This window comes from Panulirus ornatus, chromosome 8, assembly GCF_036320965.1.
Source record: "Panulirus ornatus isolate Po-2019 chromosome 8, ASM3632096v1, whole genome shotgun sequence".
Taxonomy (NCBI): Eukaryota; Metazoa; Arthropoda; class Malacostraca; order Decapoda; family Palinuridae; genus Panulirus; species Panulirus ornatus.
In genome coordinates, this window is record NC_092231.1 from 27811413 (window position 1) to 27825676 (window position 14264).

At 40.7% G+C, this 14264-nt stretch overlaps 1 protein-coding gene and 1 pseudogene across 5 annotated transcripts in view; one reads left to right on the forward strand and one right to left on the reverse strand.

Annotated features, from left to right (window-relative positions):
* Nucleotides 1–8957, forward strand: part of LOC139749661 (uncharacterized) — a 35654-nt pseudogene extending 26697 nt beyond the window's left edge.
* CaMKI (Calcium/calmodulin-dependent protein kinase I) overlaps nt 1–14264 on the reverse strand; it is a 317987-nt gene that overhangs the window by 219925 nt on the left and 83798 nt on the right. The window lies entirely within an intron of this gene.

Below are 14264 nucleotides of genomic sequence, written 5' to 3' on the forward strand. Positions count from 1 at the left end.
GGTAAAGTGTGTGAAAGAAGAAAGTTAAGAGTAAATGTGAATAAGAGCAAGGTTATTAGGTACAGTAGGGTTGAGGGTCAAGTCAATTGGGAGGTAAGTTTGAATGGAGAAAAACTGGAGGAAGTAAAGTGTTTTAGATATCTGGGAGTGGATCTGGCAGCGGATGGAACCATGGAAGCGGAAGTGAATCATAGGGTGGGGGAGGGGGCGAAAATCCTGGGAGCCTTGAAGAATGTTTGGAAGTCGAGAACATTATCTCGGAAAGCAAAAATAGGTATGTTTGAAGGAATAGTGGTTCCAACAATGTTGTATGGTTGCGAGGCGTGGGCTATGGATAGAGTTGTGCGCAGGAGGGTGGATGTGCTGGAAATGAGATGTTTGAGGACAATATGTGGTGTGAGGTGGTCTGATCGAGTAAGTAATGTAAGGGTAAGAGAGATGTGTGGCAATAAAAAGTGTGTGGTTGAGAGAGCAGAAGAGGGTGTTTTGATATGGTTTGGTCACATGGAGAGAATGAGTGAGGAAAGACTGACAAAGAGGATATATGTGTCGGAGGTGGAGGGAACGAGAAGTGGGAGACCAAACTGGAGGTGGAAAGATGGAGTGAAAAAGATTTTGAGTGATCGGGGCCTGAACATGCAGGAGGGTGAAAGGCGTGCAAGGAATAGAGTGAATTGGAACGATGTGGTATACCGGGGTCGACGTGCTGTCAATGGATTGAACCAGGGCATGTGAAGCATCTGGGGTAAACCATGGAAAGTTCTGTGGGGCCTGGATGTGGAAAGGGAGCTGTGGTTTTGGTGCATTATTACATGGCAGCTAGAGACTGAGTGTGAACGAATGGGGCCTTTGGTGTCTTTCCTAGCGCTACCTCGCACACATGAGGGGGGAAGGGGTTGTTATTCCATGTGTGGCGAGGTGGCGATGGGAACAAATAAAGGCAGACAGTATGAATTATGTACATGTGTATATATGTATATGTCTGTGTGTGTATATATATGTGCACAATGAGATGTATAGGTATGTATATTTGCGTGTGTGGATGTGTATGTATATACATGTGTATGTGGGCGGGTTGGGCCATTCTTTCGTCTGTTTCCTTGCGCTACCTCGCTAACGCGGGAGACAGCGACAAAGCAAAATAAATAAAATAAATAAAATAACATATGAAAGTAGGAGAGATGGTCAAAGGGCATTGTTGGCTTACATGTTACATGATAGGCATGTAAAAGAGAGACTTTTGGATGTTAACAAGCTGAGGGGGGGGCAACTGGAGAGATGTCTGATCACTATCTGGTGGAGGTGAAGGTGAATATGTGTAGAGGTTTTCAAAAAAGAAGAGAAAATGTTGGGGAGAGAGAGTTGTGAGAGTAAATGAGCTCAGAAAGGAGACCTCTGTGAGGAAAAACCACGAGAGACTGAGTGTAGAATGGCAAAAGGTGAGTGCAAGTGACATGAAGGGAGCGGAAGAGGAATGGGATGTATTTAGGGAAGCAGTGATGGCTTGTGCAAAAGATGCATTTGGCATGAGGGAGGTGGGCAGATTAGAAAGGGTAGTGAGTGTTGGGGTGAAAAAGTAACATTGTTAGTGAAAGACAAGAGAGGTCTTTAGACAACAATTGCATGAAAGGAGTGCAAATGACTGGGAGATATATAAAAGAAAGTGGCAGGAGGTCAAGAGAAGGGTGCAAGAATTGAAAAAGAGGGCAAATGAGAGTTGGGGAGAGAGAGTATCATTAAACTTTAGGGAGAATAAAAAGATGTTTTGGAAGGAGATAAATAATGTGCGTAAGACAAGAGAACAAAAGCAAACATCGGTGAAGGGATAAGTAATAACAGGTAGTGATGAAGTGAGGAGATGAAGCAAGTATTTTGAAGGTTTGATGAATGTATCTGATGATACAGTGGCAGATATAGGTGTTTTTGTCAAGGTGATGTGCAAAAATGAGAGGATCAGGAGACTGGTTTGGTTAAGAAAGAAGAGGTAGAGAAAGCTTTGCGGAGGATGAAATCCGGCAAGGCGGCAGTTTTGGATGGTATTGCAGTAGAATTTATCAAGAAAGGGGGTGACTGTGTTGTTGACTGATTGTTAAGGATATTCAATATATGTATGGATCATGGTGAAGTGCCTGAGGGTTGGCAGAATGCATGCATAGTGCCATTGTACAAAGGCAAAGGGGATAATGGTGAGTGTTCAAACTATAGAGGCATAAGTTTTTTAAATATTCCTGGGAAATCTTACGGGAGGATATTCATTGGGAAGGTGAAGGCATGTACAGAGCATCATATTGAGAAAGAGCAGTGTGGTTTCAGAAGTGGTATAGGATGTGTGGATCAGGTGTTTGCTTTGAAGGATGTGTGAGAAATACTTTGAAAGACAGATGAATACATATGCAATAATTATGGATCTGGAGAAGGCATATGATGCTTTGTGGAAAGCCTTAAGAGTATATGGTAAGTTGCTAGAAGCAGTGAAAAGTTTTTACCAAGGATGTAAGGCAGGTGTGCAAATAGGAAGAAAGGAGAGTGATTGGTTCCCAGTGAAAGTCAGTCAGCAGCAGGTTTGTGAAATGTCCCCATGGTTGTTTAATTTGTTTATGGATGGGGTGGTTAGGGAAGTAAATGCAAGAGTTTTGGAGAGGGGGCAAGTAGGCAGTCCGTTGGGAATGAGAGGGCTTGGGAAGTGATACAGTCAATGATACACCTGTGGTGGCTGATTCCAGTGTGGAAATGCAAAGGTTGGTGACTGAGTTTGGAAAAGTATGTGAAAGGAAAAAGTTGAGAGTAAATGTGAATAAAAACAAGGTTATTAGGTTCAGTAGGGTTGAGGAACATGTAATTGGGATGTAGGTTAAATGGAGAAAAATTGGGGAAAGTGAAGAGTTTTAGATATCTGGGAGTGGACTTAGCAGCAAATGGAACCATGGAAGTGGAAGTGAGGCACAGGGTGGAGGAGGGGGCAAAGGTTCTGGGAGCGATGAAGAATGTGTGGAAGGAGAAATCATTATCTCGGAGAGCAAAAATGGGTATGTTTGAAGGAATGTAGCCCCAGCATTATTTTATGGTTGTGAGACATGGGCTACAGATAGGGTTTTACAGAACAGGGTGAATGTGTTCGAAATGAAATGTTTGAGGACAATACGTGGTGTGAGGTGGTTTGATCAAGTACGTAATGAAAGGATAAGAGAGATGTGTGGAAATAAAAAGTGTGTAGTTGAGAGAGCAGAAGAGGGTGTGCTGAAATGGTTTGGACACATGGAGAGATGAGTGAGAAGAGGTCGACAAATGGGATACATATGTCAAAGGTGAAGGGGAAAAGCAGAATGGGGAGATAAAATTGGATGTGGAAGGATGGAATGAATTTGGTCTCCCTATTAAACTTGTTCCCTCCACTTCTGAGGCATATATGCTCTTTGTCAACCTGTCCTCATTCATTCTCTCAATATGTCCAAACCATTTCAGCCTATCCTCTTCAGCTCTTTCAACCACATTCTTTTAATCACCGCACCTTCCTCTTACCCTATCGTAATCAAACTACGTCACATCATATGCTGTCCTCAAATATCTTCTTTCCAACACATCCACCCATCTCCGCATAGCATTATCTACAGCCTACGCCACACAGCCATGTATCACTGTTGGGACTATTATACCTTTAAAAATCCACTTTTGCTCTCCCAAGTACTGATCTCTCTTTCCACACATTATTCAGCACTCCTAGAGCTTCGCCCCCTGACCCACACTTCACAGTTCCATTAGGTGCCATGTCCACACCCAGGAATCTAAGAACTTCAACTTCTCCAATCTTTCTTCATTCAAACTACCATTCCCAACTAACCTGTCTCTTAACCCTGCTAAACCTGATGATATTGTGTTCATTCAGATTTACTCTCAACTTCCTCCTTTCACACAATCTTCCAAACTTAGTCACCAACTTCAGCAATTTCTCATTTGAATCTGCTGCCAGTGCCATATCATCAACAAACAACAAATGACTCAATTCCTAAGCCCTTTCATCCCCTAAAGACTGCATACTCATCCCTCTCTCCAAGACTCCTGCATTTACCTCCCCCACTGCCCCATCCAACAATGGAGACATCACACACCCCTTCTGCAGACCAACATTCACTTGGAACCATTCACTCTCCTTTCTTCCTACTCGTACACATGCCTTACACCCTTGATGAAAATTTCTCTGCCTCTAGCAGCTTACCTCCCACAAAAAATACTTATAAACTCTATCACATACTTTCTCCAGATCCATAAATGCCACACACAAATCCTTTGTTTCTCTAAGTATTTCTCACACATATTCTATAAATCAAACATCAGATCCACATATCCTCAACTTCTTTTGAAATCGCACTGCTCCTCCCCAATCAGATGGTATGTACATGCCTTCATCCTCTCAATCAATACCCTCCCATACAATCAACCAGATACACTCAACAAACTTATACCTCTGTAGTCTGCACATTCACCTTTAACCCCCTTGCCATTATATAACGGCACTACACACATATGAGATGATATATCAAGTGAAGTTTAAATGATAACAGAAAACTGTGAGTGTGAAGAGGGTCATTAACGAAAAATTAAGGTTAGGCAAGGATTCACAATGTGACAGCACATGCAAAGTAAGTAATCATATATTTTTCCTAACCCACTATTTTTTTGTGTAGAAGGAAATTGTTTCATGTACATCTTATAAATAGTTTCTTTAATTTCTAATACACATTTTTGCTTAAAAAATGAATTATTTTCAAATGGGGTTTACATCTATATTTTTTTACATGCACCAGAGAAAAAAAGGAGTCATATTAGTCTTACTATGGAAGACCCTGAAAAAATCATGATAGATAATTTACTTAGCTAGAGGAAAGCTTCAGAATAAAAAAAAGACATTTTTGCATGTCATTATTTTTGATAGCTAAGAATGAAAGAATAAAAAAAGTAAAACAGTCCAAAAAAGGGGATTTTTTTTCATCATTGCAATACTCAACTCAGGAACTTTGTATGTTGCAAGAAGGATAAACTTCATAATTACCCTACCCTACACTATACCCAGTTGTCCAGTCCCTGGTTGTCACTAATCCCATTCTTCTGCTATCTGCTTGTACCACAACGATCTCCAGTATCCCAGAACTTCACTACACACACATTCATAGAACTCCCTCCTGGTCATACATGTAAAAAAAAAAAAAAAAAAAAAAAAAAAAAAAAATTCCATGCATTTTTATATCTATGAGTACACAGCCTCTCTGGTTTTCATGTTTTCACTTGAACTTACTTCAGTTAGTAAGCATTTCTTACTTAAGAAAATATGTACATGTTCTTTTGCCATCACTGCAGTTTTATGCATTTCTTTCAAATCTTATGCATGTAAGATACACATTAGGGATGGAAACCACAGCCCCCAAATTCAGTCAAGAAGTTGTTTAAATTGGCATTTTCTTTGTGTACCATTTTAATTACTTGTTCCCTACTTTTGTATTTATGTTAGGAAAGTTTTTATAGTCTTTGGGATGATAATGGATTAAGAGGAAGAGTATATGGATGTAACAAATTCAAGGAAGAAAATCTATGATGATGATTATGATTATGTACACAGTTTGTAAGGGATTACAGTTTAATGTTACATTTGGGTAATCCAAGAAAGTTAGCATGAATCTAAGGGGTAAGGGATCTTTTGCATTTCTTATTTGACAGACAACTGTAAGATATGATGGTTTATATAATCATTGTAAAATCCAGAATTTCATTAAGTTCAGTGCAATTTCTTTTACACTTGTCATGTGTGATTTCTACGTGATGATTTAATTATCTTGCAATGAAATGCTTATTTTAGGATTCTGTCTCCTCCAGGTGTTAACGAAGGGTGACACAAAGAATTATTAGTAATATATCATCCTTCCTCAGCAAATTTATCATATAGTAGTACCATATAGTAGTAAATTCATCAAAATCACAGTGCATGTGTATTAGTGGAACATGCATGTAATGTGTACCTGTCCTGAAACTCAAATTAAAACTTGTTGATGGTACCAGTTGTGACTAGGATATGGTTCGTGAAGTGTCAACTGACTGAATGTCATTATTCTTTATCTGTAGTTATTTGATTTACTGTAACTGTGTGTTCATTTGCTGATGGTTTCAGAAACACTATAACCCTCTTTCCTTGAAATGAAAACTGTTAATATATAATGATGTTAAGATGGTTTACAATCACTAACTTTAGATTACTAATTTCTGAGACCCTGCCGTTTCATTCCTTTGTGCTGCAAGCATGATGGTTTTGTGATGTTATGATAATGTACTTCTCTTTCATTAAAATGAGAAACAAAGCAATTAAAACACCTTCTTTCTTGGCAAAGTATTTTATAAATGAGTTCTTAAGACAGACAAGACCTGTTAAAATATTTCTTGATAATAATTACTGAATTGCATTTTATTAATGTCGAATTGAGCTCTAGCCCAGGAAAGTGCCCACACCTTGAATTGAATCTTTGGAGAAACTGAACTCACTGAATGAGTTTCCCCAAGATACAGGTCATAGTAACTTTAAGTCAATGCTTTGGCGAGATTGAATGCCCAAAAAGTTTTACCCAAGAATTTGTTTCCTAGTCTTCTCTAGTTAGAGCAATTGAGAGAGTGGATACACAGAAAGTGTTATCTCAATATCTGGTTCCTCATCTCTTTGAGTCTAGGTCTTTGAGAAAGAAGTGTTACAGATGCATTCCCTCAAGATCCTACTCACATCATTGGAGGAACTAAGGACTGCAGTGATGAATATGACAAATCTGCCAAAGTTGAATTCTTGTTGCAGCAGGTTCTCTAAACACTTCTGTACATGGCGAAAGTGGTTTGGATGGCATACTTATCAAACGACAAGGACAAAAATCTTTATGAGCAAACAAGAGTAGAAGTCAATACGCACAGCACATACATGGCGTATCCCTGCCAAAACACTTGGCTCTGCTTGGTGATGCAATGACAAACAAGTCAGCCATGCCTACTGAGTAAGCCAATTAGCACTGAGTTACACTCTAGTGTCATTCTCAAAGCCAATCAGTAGCCACACTGAGCATCAGCAGCACACTGCAGGGCCCAGTTCATATTTTTGACGCATAGACCTAAGGTATCTGCTTTTTTTTTAGCTATTTTTGAGTAAAAAAAGGAATACTCTAGAAAACAATGAGGTCATCAAAGTATGACATAATTGGTGAAGGATGTAGGGATACTAGAAAGAGAAGCTGTAAACCATCTATGAGGAAAAGGACTACTGCAAAGTCACAACATAATATAGGTGCCAGCTGTGCGAGGGAGTGTACCACGAAAAGTGAACCTAAAAGGAAGATAGGCCCCTACTTGTACATATGGGTGTCTGGATAAAGTGGGTTATGAGAACATTAAAGGCATCTTCAGTCAATTCTGAGCCACAGGTAACTACAACAAGCAGAATGTGTTCCTTAATAATCTCATCAAAGCTAGAGGCATGAAATGCCTGGACCTCAAGGGTTAGTTTTGAAAGGCTTGGACCATGTCATACTCAGGGGTGTGTGGTAATACCATCTATAGTGTTTGTGATAACTCTTTTTCTGGCATTCACAGTACAATCAAAATACATGTGTGGACTGACTTGACCACGGTATGTGTCATGGGATGGTGGAGAGGGATAAGCAGGGTACATATGCTTATGAGAGGAAGATCAAAGCCACGAGGCAATGTTTGCTGAGAGAGCATATTAATTCAAAACTATTCCAGCAGTATCCAGTCACAGTACCAGGGCAAAAATTCGCAAAAGAAAATACCTAGCAATTATCCTCAAAGTTAATACCCTCTTATCTTTTGTAGTGCAAATGGATCAGGGAAAAACTATGGTCATACGCCATCTTCCAGTAATTACAATCGCAAAGTATTTAGAAGTGAGTTCAACCTTGGATTTTCTCTCCCACTAATGGATCCTTAGAAGGAAAGTGCACATATCAACCACCACAAGACTGAGAAAGCACTGTAAGAGACCCATGCCAAGGTGGCACATTCTATACTTACGAAGTAAAAGGGCAACAATAACGAAACCCTAGATGGTATCGCCATCAGCCTGCAGTATAGGCACCATCCACCCTTAATGAGTTCCAGCACTATAAGAGGAAGTTGTGGTGCTACAACCCGGGCATCTACAACATCAAGGCAGGGAGAGCCTCACTGTACCTGTTGTATGAAACTATGACAAAGCAAAGGTGAACTCAGGAGGTGGAAAAGCTGTTTGTTTTGAGTCATAACTGCTCAGGCCTGAATAAGAACCTAAACCTGGTCCTCATCCTTCTCAGATACATTCATGCCAGATGTTTCACCATCAACCACAACTTCATGATGCAAGGCCACTCTGATCATATTTTGAAACACCTTCAACTGCAGGAAGTCTACACTCATGACCTGTAAGCCAGCCACATCCAGAAGAGCAAAACAACACACCCCTTCACAGTAGTGATGATAGAAAAGGACCAGTTTGTTGGTGTAGGTGTCCTGCAGAACCACACTGCCAAGAGATATAAGGCTGAACTATGATTCAGTGATGCTGGAGTCCTGGTATACTACCAGTGACTACAAGCAGAGGTATGGCATTAAGGTGGACTGTGTGAGCTACCTATCCATGCCAAGTGAAACTGCAGAAGGGATGATCACACAACTATGATGCCATGACCTTTGACTTGTCAGCAGTGCCTCTCCCTATCAAGTATGACAAGCTTGTCACACTGGCACTGGAAAAGAATGCTGACATAAGAGAGCTACAGCAGTACATCGTAGAAGTATATCGAATATACTTTGAGGAAATCCTTCTGGGACAAGAAAACACAACAGCAGTCATTAAGAAAAGGGACCCCAATGAAGACTTGCTGAACTACTACTACATCAACTTCCTCCCCTTCCAACAGCATCATCCACACCTGTATTAGTAAACTGAGCGTCATACTTTCCATTTGGTCCTTATGTTAATTCAAAACATCATTCATTACAGAGTGTAGAGTGTAGGGGTATAATTCTCCCCATTTAATACCAGTAATACGACCCAAATTTTCAGTTTGTGCTATGACCTTATAGTATACTAAAATCAGCATTCTTTAAGACCTGGTTAATAAATATCAGACGGATGGTTATAAAGTTAACCCACATACAATGTTACCTCTTCCCTTTCTCTCTTGCTCTCCCAGTCTAATACACATATACTTATAAGCTTCTGTGAGGCTGATAAATAAAAGAATATAACATACGACTGAAAATTATTCCTATAGTCATACCTATTATGAAACCCAGGAGAGTTAAATAATGCTACAAATAAAATGAAAAAATAACTTTCAGATCTAGATTTCTGAGATACATATATATTTGAATTAATTATACTTAACTGCTGTCTCCCACATTAGCGAGGTAGGGCAGGGAAACAAACGACAATGGCTCAACCCACCCACATACACACCCACATATACATACATATACATTTCACCGTATACATACATATACATACACAGACATATGAATAAATACACATTTACATATTCATACTTGCTGCCTTCATCCATTCCCGTTGCCACTCTGCCACACACGAAACAGCATCCCCTCACCCTTCAGCGAGGCAGCACCAGGAACAGACAAAAAAGGCCACATTTGTTCACACTCAGTCTCTAGCTGTTATGTGTGATGCACCAAAACCCCAGTTCCCTTTCCACATCCAGGCCCCACAAACCATTCCATGGTTTACCCCAGACACTTCATATGCCCTGGTTCAATCCACTGACAGCACGTCGACCCCAGTATACCACATCGTTCCAATTCACTCTATTCCTTGCATGCCTTTCACCCTCTGGTATGTTCTGGCCCCGATCACTCAAAATCTTTTTCACTCCATCCTTCCACCATCAAGTTGGTCTCCCACTTCTTCTTCCCTCCATTTCTGACACATATATCCTCTGTGTCATTCTTTCCTCATTCATTCTCTTCATGTGTCCAAACCATTTCAACATGCCGTCTTCTGCTCTCTCAACCACACTCTTTTTATTACAACACATCTCTCTTATCCTTTCATTACTTACTTGATCAAACCACCTCACACCACATATTGTCCTCAAGCATTTCATTTCCATCACATCCACCCTTCTCCACACAACCCTATCTATAGCCCATGCCTCACAACCATATAACATTGTTGGAACCACTATTCCTTCAAACATACCCATTTCTGCTTTCCGAGATAACATTCTCACCTTCCACGCATTCTTCAACACCCCCAGAACCTTCACCCCCTTCCCCACCCTGTGACTCACTTCCACTTCCATGGATCCATCTGCTGTTAAGTACACTGCCAGATACCTAAAACACTTCACTTCCTCCAGTTTTTCTCCATCTAAACTTACCTCCCAACTAACTTGTCCCTCAACCCTACTGGACCCAATACCTTTGCTCTTATTCACATTTACTCTCAACTTCCTTCTTTCACACGCATTACCAAACTCAGTCACCAACTTTTGGAGTTTCTCACTCGAATCAGCCATCAGCACTGTATTATCAGCGAACAACAACTGACTCACTTCCAAGGCACTCTTATCCAGAACAGGCTGCATACTTGCCCCTCTCCAAAACTCTTGCATTCACATCCCTAACAACTCCATCCATAAACAAATTAAACAACCATGGAGACATCACGCACTCCTGCCGCAAACCGACATTCATTGGGAACCAATCACTTTCCTCTCTTCCTACCCATAAACATGCCTTACATCCTTAATAAAAATATTTCACTGCTTCTAGCAACTTACCTCCCACACCACATACACTTAAAACCTTCCACAAAGCAACTCTATCAAATCTATCATATGCTTTCTCCAGATCCATATATGCTACATACAAATCCCTCTGTTTTTCTAAGTATTTCTCACATACATTCTTCAAAGCAAACACCTGATCCACACATCCTCTACCACTTCTGAAACCACACTGCTCTTCCCCAATCCAATGTTCTGTACATGCCTTTACCATCTCAATTAATACCCTTCCATATAATTTCCCAGGAATACTCAACAAACTTACGCCTGTGTAATTTGAACACTCACCATTATCCCCTTTGCCATTGTACAATGGCACTATGCATGCATTCTGCCAATCCTCAGGCACTTTACATGACCCATACATACACTGAATATCCATACCAAACAATCAACAACACAGTCACCCCCTTTTGTAATCAATTCCACTGCAATACCATCCAAACCCACCTCCTTGTCGGCTTTCATTTTCCACAAAGCTTTCACCACCTCACCTCAGTTTACCAAACCATTCTCCCTGACCCTCTCACTTCGCACTCCACCCCGACCAAAACAACCTATATCTGCCACTTTTATCATCAAATAGATTCAACAAACCTTCAAAATACTTACTCTATCATCTCCTCACTTCATCACTAGTTGTTATTACCTCCCTATTTTGTTCTCTTGTCTTATGCACGTTATTTACCTCCTTCCAAAACATCTTTTCATTTTCCCTAAAATTTAATGATACTCTCTCTCACCCCAACTCTCATTTGCCCTCTTTTTCACTTCCTGCAGCTTTCCTACATATATCTCCCAGTCATTTGCACTACTTTCCTGCAAAAATCATTCAAATGCCTCTCTCTTCTCTTTTACTAACAACCTTATTTCATCCCACCACTCTCTACCCTTTCTAATCTGCCCACCTCTCACCTTTCTCATGCCACATGTATCTTCTGCACAAGCCATCAATGCTTCCTTAAATATAGGCATGTGTATGAGTAGGAAGAGAGGAGAGTGATTTGTTATGAGTCAATGTCGGTCTGCAGCAGAGCTGTGTGATGTCCCCATGGTTGTTTAATTTGTATATGGATGGGGTGGTTAGGGAGGTAAATGCAAGAGTTTTGGAGAGATAGGCGAGTATGCAGTCTGTTGGGGATGAGAGGGCCTGGGAAGTGGGTAAGTTGCTGTTCACCGATAATACAGCACTGGTGGCAGATTCGAGTGAAAAACTGCTGAAGTTGGAGACTGAGTTTGTAAAAGTGTGTGAAAGGAGGAGGTTGAGCAAGGTTATAAAGTTTAGCAGAGTTGAGGGACAAGTTATTTGGAATGTGAGTTTGAATAGAGAAAAACTGGAGGAAGTGAAGTGTTTTAGATATCTGGGAGTGGACTTAGCAGCAGACAGAACCAAGTGGAAGTGAGTTATACGGTGGGGGAGGTTCTGGGAGCGAGGAAGCATGTCTGGAAAGAGAGAATGTTATCTTGGAAAGTAAAAATGGGTATGACTGAATAAATAGTAGTTCCAACAATATTATGTAGTTGTGAGGCATGGGCAATAAATAGGGTTGTCTGGAGGAGGGTGGATGTGATGGAAATGAAAAGTTTGAGGACAATATGTGGTGTGAGGTGGCTTGATTAAGTAATAAAAGGGTAAGAGATATATACATATAAACACATGTACATATCCATACTGGCTGCCTTCATACATTCCCGTCGCCATCCCACCACACATGAAATGGCACCCACTGCGTGAATGCAAGGTAACACTAGGAAAAGACAACAAGGCCACATTTGTTCACACTCAGTCTCTAGCTGTCATGTGTAATGCACTGAAACCACAGCTCCCTTTCCACATCCAGGCCCCACAAAAGTTTCCATGGTTTACCCCAGACGCTTCATATGCCCTGGTTCGATCCATTGACAGCACGTCCACTCCGGTATACCACATTGTTCCAATGCCCTTTATTCCTTGCATGCCTTTCACCCTCCTGTATGTTCTGGCCGCGATCCCTCAAAATCTTTTTCACTCCATCCTTCCACCTCCAATTTGGTCTCCCACTTCTCGTTCCCTCCACCTCTGACATGTCTATCCTTTGTCAATCTTTCATCATTCATTCTCTCCATGTGACCAAACCATTTCAATACACCCTCTTCTGCTCTCTCAACCACACTCTTTTCATTACCACACATCTCTCTTACACTTTCATTACTTACTCAATCAAACCACCTCACACCACATATTGTCCTCAAACAATTCATTTCCAACACATCCACCTTCTTCATACAACCCTATTTTTAGCCAAAGCTCACAACCATATAACATGATTGGAACTACTATTCCTTCAAGCATACCCAATTTTGCTCTCTAAGATAACTTTCTCTCCTTCCACACATTCTTCATCGCTCCCAGAACCTTCACCCCCTCCCCACCCTGTGGCACACTTTCGCTTCCATGGTTCCATTCACTGCTAAGTACACTCCCAGATATCTAAAACACTTCACTTCCTCCAGTTTTTCTCCATTCAAACTTAAATACAACCTAGCCTAAGCCAGGTATCCATTTTATTGACCAACTTCTAGGAATGGATGAACAGCTGGGTTACATGTGGATCGACTGCCACAACCAGGATTTGAACCTAGGCACTTGACCCAAGGTGGCCCGCAAATGCATCACAGTCAAGAATGCTAACCGCTACACCATGGAGGTCCCTGTCTTTAGAGAATGATACATAAATATATAGCATAAATGAGATAGACTTGATCAGGACTTTCAGTTGCCTGTGCCATCTCTGTTAACAAATATTTCTGCCCTATGTGAATGCTGCACCTACCTAACAACATCTGACTTAGGGCATGCCTTTAAAAAAAAAAAAATACCTTCTAAAGAGGCTTTTGAACAGTGACAACAATAAGCTGTGGCAACTTCTTGATATTCATTCATCTATAATTACCCCAGGATCTCTTTCTAGGAAACAGTCCTAATGTCACCCATATCATCTTTCTAGAGTCTCTTACATCCAAAGGCTTTGCTACTTCTAGTAGCAAGGAATATTAACTCCTTTGAAGTGAGAAGTTCTTGGACAAGACTGTACTCTATCCATACAGCCTTACCGGAGGTAATGAGTTCTGGAATTCCTTAGCTTAAGAGGAATTATCCAGTACTTCATTGCTTCCTTCATCCTCCCTTAAAAACAAAACTTCTGAGAAATCTCTATGAAGTTTTTGGATTTCACTAGAAAAGACAGTGAATCATATCCTTATGCATCGTGGAATTTTGAAACCCCTTTCAGCAGAATATATATATCATGTGCACCAAGAAAGTCATCTTGCTGGCTCAGCCTGGGCTTTATACTAGAGCATATAATGTATGGATAGTGGCCTCAACCTTGGACTTCCTCTGAAATCTTTTGTTGGAGGAAGTTACGAACAGGGGCCGTTGGCATTCTTCTTCCACTATTGTAA